A 6,571-nucleotide genomic window follows, 5' to 3' on the forward strand; every position below is an offset into this window, starting at 1 on the left:
TCCTCTTTCTGATTCCTCAACCTTTGGGGGTATGGAACATAAGGGGGGACTGGTTTTATCATATTCTTGCTTGGATGTGTTGAGCCAAATGGGTCTTGAATGCCTTGGGTCTTTGAGGTGCACTTTGGAGGTTCAGATGGAGTCTTAGCATCAAGCTTAGGGGTCTCTAAAACATCATTCTCTTATGACTTTTTTAAAGTATCCTCAAGAAAGAGTAATGGATAGTCTGATCTTGGGGGGACAGAAGTGGTGGTCTCAAATGCTTGCTTCTCTAAAGGTTGGACCGGTCTTTCTTTGGTAGGGACCAATGTTGTAGCATCAGTTTTTGACAAACTTGGTGCACTAGCTTTTTGCACCTCTTCAGTCAACTCATTCCCACTCCTAAGGGTCACTGCTTTCACATGTTCCTTTTCTAAGGCTCTCGGGACTTCTGTGTTACTAGGAAAAGTACCAAGGACTCTATTGGTCTGATTGAGTGCAAGTTGACTGACTTGGGTTTCCAGATTTCTGATAGTCGCACTTTACTGATTAAAAAGAGATTGATTTTGAGAGTTCTGTTGGGTTATCAATGCTTGATTTTGAGCTTGGGCATGTGCAAATAACCCCTTTATCATTGCTTCCAGAGAAGATGATAAATCAGCCTGTGGAGGTAGCTTGTTTTGAAAAGGTGGTTGGGAATTCTGAAAACTTTGTTGGTGAGAGTTAGAACTATTTCCATGTTGTTGGGGTTGAAAATTAGAGGTTCCTTGCTGCTTAGATGCGGGTGGATTTAAACATGGACTAGTCCAAGAAAAATTCGGGTGTTGTTTCCAACATGCATTGTAATTGTTGGTATATGGACCAGATCCATTATGAACAAAGTTTATGGATTCAGAATTATGAGGACAATGTTCATACGAGTGTTCCCCACCACAGCACATACATTGCACAGAGAGGACTGTTGGAACAGGTGTATTAGCAGCTTGCTGCACTCCCTGACCTGAAGTTAGATTTTTAGCATGTTGGTCATTGAGGTGAGCTGAGCTTTTAATGTAGTATATGCATCTACATCATGTATCCCAGCAGTCTTTTTCTGTGATTGAGCACGTGGGTCAGCCCAATGCCCATTTTTGGCTGATATCTTTTCTAGGATTTCATATCTTTCATTATAGGTCATAGCTGTAAAGGCTCCGCCCCCAGTCGCATCGAGCATTTGTTTTGCCATGGGATTTAACCCATTGTAAAACATCTCGAGTTGAATACAGTACAGAATGCCATGGTGTGGGCATTTCCTTAACAGCTCTTTGAACCTTTCTCATGCGTCAGGAACAACCTCATCGTCAATTTGTTTAAAAAGACAGATCTCATTTTTGGACTTAGCGTTCCTTGTTGGTGGGAAATATTTTCGCAAAAACTTTTCCGCCATGTTACTCCATGACGGCACAGAACCCGGAGTTAACGAGTTAAACCATGCTTTTGCCCGATCCCTCAAGGAAAATGGAAACAAAATGAGCCTTAGAGCGTCATTTGACACTCCCGGGATCAAGAAGGCATTCGTGATTTCCATAAAAGATTTTAAATGCGAATGTGGGTCCTCCGAAGGTAATCCGGCAAATTGGCCGTTTGTTTGCAACATGTGAAATATTATCGGTTTTTGTTCGAAATGGAGAGCGGTCATATGTGGTCTAACTATCCCGGAATTTAATTGCTCAAAATCCGGAATAGCATAATCCATGATCCTCTCATTTTTGGAATTTGCCAAATTAATGATGTTCGGAGTTTATGCTCTTTGGTGCTCATTAGGTTCCGATTCTATGTCCAAATTATTATCATTACCATTATGTGGATGTCCTTGTTGAAAGTTCGGGAATGGTGGAATTAGTTCAAAACCCGGCGGTTGGTTTTCCAAATGCGGTATTTCCGAAATAATTGGGGGAGGTAACGCCATGTTTGGAGTGAGTAGAGCAAAAAATGCTTTTTGAGCCCTCCTCCGATGGTGAAACGTTCTCTCAATATCGGGATCAAATTCGAAAAATTCTCCGCGATGTGTGTAACACCCCCGTCCCGCGTGGTCAAAGACTGGAGATGCCACAAGTGGAATAAAGAAAACAACACACTATATAAAACAGAGCAGCTAAAAAAATTTACCAACATATAATTACATAATCATAGACGGAGATAACATGTCTCAAAATACGGTTCCAGAATATCAGTATGTCGACATTAGTCATCAAAACTTTAACAAAAATATGACTTAATGAGTTATCTTTAATATTGTCATCTCCGTARCTCTCATCCCAAAATCCCTGCTAAGTCATGTACCTGCCGAGGACAAGAAAATCTCGGCTGAGCTTAATGCTCAGTGAACGGATAATAATATAACTAAACAATGAATATGAGATAACAAGTTCAAAAACAATTAAACGCCAAGTGATACTCCAAAAGAAAGTCAACATGCCCCAACAGCATGTCAAGGGTCCGAAGACYAACCGCATCACGAGGACGCATTGTTCCCAAAAGATGATCAGTCCATTCAGGCACAAGTGAGGAAAGGGGTGTGAGCACAACACAGCAATCCTCTCTGTGGATTTAACCACGGCCATCATTCAATATCCGATAACGGTTCCTAGGATCGATCCATACGCCCTCTATTCGACCGGTACATAATCAAGTCCACTTTTAAGGACTTATAAAAATAAGAACGCCATGATCGTTTTAGTCACCATGGAAACATCTCAATACCGGTGCTCCRGTTATTGAGTCTATAGTAAAATGTTTCACAAATGAAGCAATAAAACAAGTCAAGTGATCAAAATGATTCATATTCCAAATAAAAATATAAGTCGTAGTTTAAAGGGAAACAAAGTTCAATAACATTTGATAAACATAAAGGAAATTCAGAACAAATTATTCGGAATTTATCACAGATTATCCGGATTAGGAAGCCTTACGCAAATGGCTATCCTTGTGTCAAGTGAGATATGAAATCCATACCACAACCAAATTTGACAATTAACGCACGATCAAACGGAAATTCACGATCAAGTTTGATTTGTCCGCGTGCCTAACGAATGCATAAACGGTTACTATTTACAAAGCTTAAAAACCCGTAACATAATTATTTTAATAAAATTACTTAAGTCTTAATGTACTTAAACAACGTAGACTTCAAGAAGGACAACCAAATACGAATTGAAAACTCAAACGTAAATCTTAGCATTATTCTCTTTCGATCCAACCGTTTTCGACCCTCTTATTTCTAAGCATTTTATCTTACTTAGAGAACAATCCAGATTATATTGTCTAAACAAAAGTTGTAGGTTGGTAACATACGAGTCTATTGATTTTGAAATCATCTCATTTGGATCATCCATCTATTTTAAATGAAGTTTACAAAACTGCAATTTAATCCTGAATACAGTGTAAACAGCCCCAAAAACATACTGTTTCGAGCCATATAGAATCATAACTGGATTTTCGACCCTTCATAAAAGTTATAGTATACAGTAAAATCCTTCTGACTGCAAAATACAAGCTTATTCTGATATACGGTTTGTGAGTTATACACAGCCAAAGTACAGGAGTTGCATTGTCGGTAAAATTTGATTCTGTAATTCCCGACTAACTTTTATGATCCAACTTTCATGATTCGCTACATTTACATGCTATAAACATACTTCGACATACTAAATAGTAAAAAAAAAATCTAATGGTCGTTAACCTAAGCTTAATCATGTATTTTTACTCTTTTCGACATTTAACCGAACAATTGGTGTACGGTTAAACATATACCCACAATCTAACCATAATGAAACTATAATATACCCTTTTTATTTCTACATCAATATAACCAGTCCTAGCATTTTAAGTATCAAATATATCATAATTTGACAACATCAATTCGAAAACTTAGACATAAACAGTTTATAAACCGGTCTAAATAACCCTAACAGAAACACCATAATAAAACTAAATGAAAATTATACCTTTAAGAAGGGTTCGAGGAGTGGATTCCGAATATATAATTGTTACTTCGATCCTCTTAATAACTTGACGTAAAATTTAGAGAGAAGACGAGAGATTTTAGAGAGAGAATGAGACGAGAGAAATACAGAGCATGAGGCGGTGATAAAAACCGCCGCTCATGCATACTTGTATATATATAATTTTTTTTATTTTTTATTTTTCTTTTATATATATATATAAAGTTTAATTATTTGACGGTTTTAACCCTTTAAGTGTAGATTCTTAATTTTATGCCAATATAGATATAAACTCATTTTTGACGCAAAACTCGTGTGAAGTACAAGTTCGTTAAGCATAAAGTACAAATATGTTATGCACAATTCTACCAAAAATTCACTTAACCCAATTTGTACGATTTAACGGAACACGGATATTATAATCCTCCCCTCCTAAAAAGAATATTTCATCCTCGAAGTTTAGATAGGGTTAGAGGATTTACATGACTCGAATAGATAAAGGTACTCCTTTCGCATAGATTCCTCTGTTTCTCATGTGGCTTCTCGCTCAGAATGATTTTGCCATATCACTTTAACGAACGGTATTGACTTTCGTCGCATTTGTTTCTTTTCTCGATTAATTATCGCCTCGGGTTCTTCAATATAAGAGAGATCTTTTTCAACTTTGTCCAACAGATAATCAATCACATGGAGAGGGTGATAATGATATCCGTGGAGTGATGAGATATGGAAAACGTTATGGATATGTGACAGTTGAGGAAGTAACGCTAGGCGATACGCCACCTCTCCAACTCGTTCCAGTATTTCGAAGGGTCCAATATATCTTGGACTAAGTTTACCTTTAATTCCAAACCTACGAATACCTCGTAACGGTGAAACTTTTAGGAAGACGTGATCACCCGTTTGGAACTCTAAATGTTTTCGATGCTTGTCAACGTAACTTTTCTGCCGAGATTGAGCCTCTTTCGTTTTCTGTTTTGCGATCTCGACTTGTTCAGTAGTAATCCGGACAAGTTCGGGTCCTTCGATAGCTTGTTCCCCCACTTCATTCCAACATATTGGTGTTCTACATTTTCGACCGTATAAAGCTGCGTACGGGCCATGCCAATACTAACTAGCCAACTATTGTTATACGCGAACTCCACAAGATATAAAGACTCGTCCCAACCACCAGACCACTTAAGAGTACAAGCCCGTAACATATCTTCTAGAGTTTGAATAGTTCGTTCAGTCTGACCATCTGTTTGTGGATGAAAAGCTGAACTCATAGTCGATCGCGTACCCCAAGCCTGGTGAAGACTTTTCCAGAATCGAGAAGTGAATCGCGGATCTCGGTCCGATGTGATAGAAACTGGCATGCCATGCAACCTCACGATTTCCCATTGGAATAGATCAGACATTTTACTAATAGGGTACGTTTCCTGTATAGGTAGGAAATGAGCYGATTTTGTCAAACGGTCAACTACTACACATATAGCATCATGTCATCTCTGAGTTTTCGGCAGTCCTGTGACAAAATCCATAGAGATATGTTCCCATTTCCAAACTGGAATCTCCAATGGTTGTAACAATCCGCTAGCCCGTTGATGTTCAATCTTCACTTTCTGGCAAGTAAGACATTTTGCCACGTATTCGGCTATATCTCGTTTCATACCGTTCCACCAAAAGTATTGTTTTAGATCTCGATACATTTTAGTGGATCCGGGATGAATCGAGAAAAACGAATTTTGAGCTTCACTCATAACAGCTTCTTTGAGTTTAGGATTTTCGGGTACCCAAAGTCGATTAGAGAACCAGATAATACCTTTATCATCAACTCGAAAAATAGACTATGAATCATCTTTAGCCTTTTGTAAGATAGCCCAAAGTTCTCCATCATCTTGTTGAGCCTCTTTGATTCGAGATACAAGAGTTGGTTCAACYGTGAGACTAGCCAAAAGTTCATTTGCACCACGATAACACAAAGAGATACCCATACGTTTTAGATCCGAAGCAATATGGCTGAACGGTTAAAGACGATATATTACCAATGCTTTTACGGCTAAGAGCATCGGCAACTACATTGGCTTTGTCTGGATGATATTGAACTCGGACGTCATAGCCCTTAAGAAGTTCGATCCATCGTCGTTGACGCATATTCAACTCTTTTTGCGTGAAGATGTACTTTAAGCTTTTGTGATAGGTAAAAATATCACAAGTCTCTTCGTACAAATAGTGACGCCATATTTTGAGTGCAAAAATGACTGCTGCCAACTCAAGATCATGAGTAGGGTAGTTTACTTCATAAGGCTTGAGCTGGCGAGAGGCATACGCAATCACTTTGCCGTGCTGCATTAGAACACAGCCAAGACCACTTTTAGAAGCATCACTATAAACCTGAAAACCTCCCGATCTAGATGGAAATGCAAGAATAGGCGTTGTAATCAATCTCTTTCTCATTTCTTCAAAACTCTTTTCCTGTTCTTCACCCCAAACAAATTTAAATTCTTTTCGAAGAAGTTTAGTCATAGGGAGCGCAATCCGGGAAAAGTTTTCAACAAACCGTCGATAGTAACCTGCCAGACCTAGGAAACTTCGGACTTCAGAAACATTTGTTGGTTTTGGCCAGT

General features: G+C 38.5%; 1 non-coding gene across 1 annotated transcript; it reads left to right on the forward strand.

The window, feature by feature from the left end:
* Positions 1-1,250: 1,250 nt before the first annotated feature.
* LOC112518767 lies at positions 1,251-1,357 on the forward strand. The gene has a single exon (XR_003069841.1). It is a non-coding gene; the product is annotated as a small nucleolar RNA R71 (small nucleolar RNA).
* The last annotated feature ends 5,214 nt before the right edge of the window (positions 1,358-6,571 follow it).

Source organism: Cynara cardunculus, assembly GCF_001531365.2.
Source record: "Cynara cardunculus var. scolymus isolate 2C chromosome LG 9, CcrdV1, whole genome shotgun sequence".
Taxonomy (NCBI): Eukaryota; Viridiplantae; Streptophyta; class Magnoliopsida; order Asterales; family Asteraceae; genus Cynara; species Cynara cardunculus.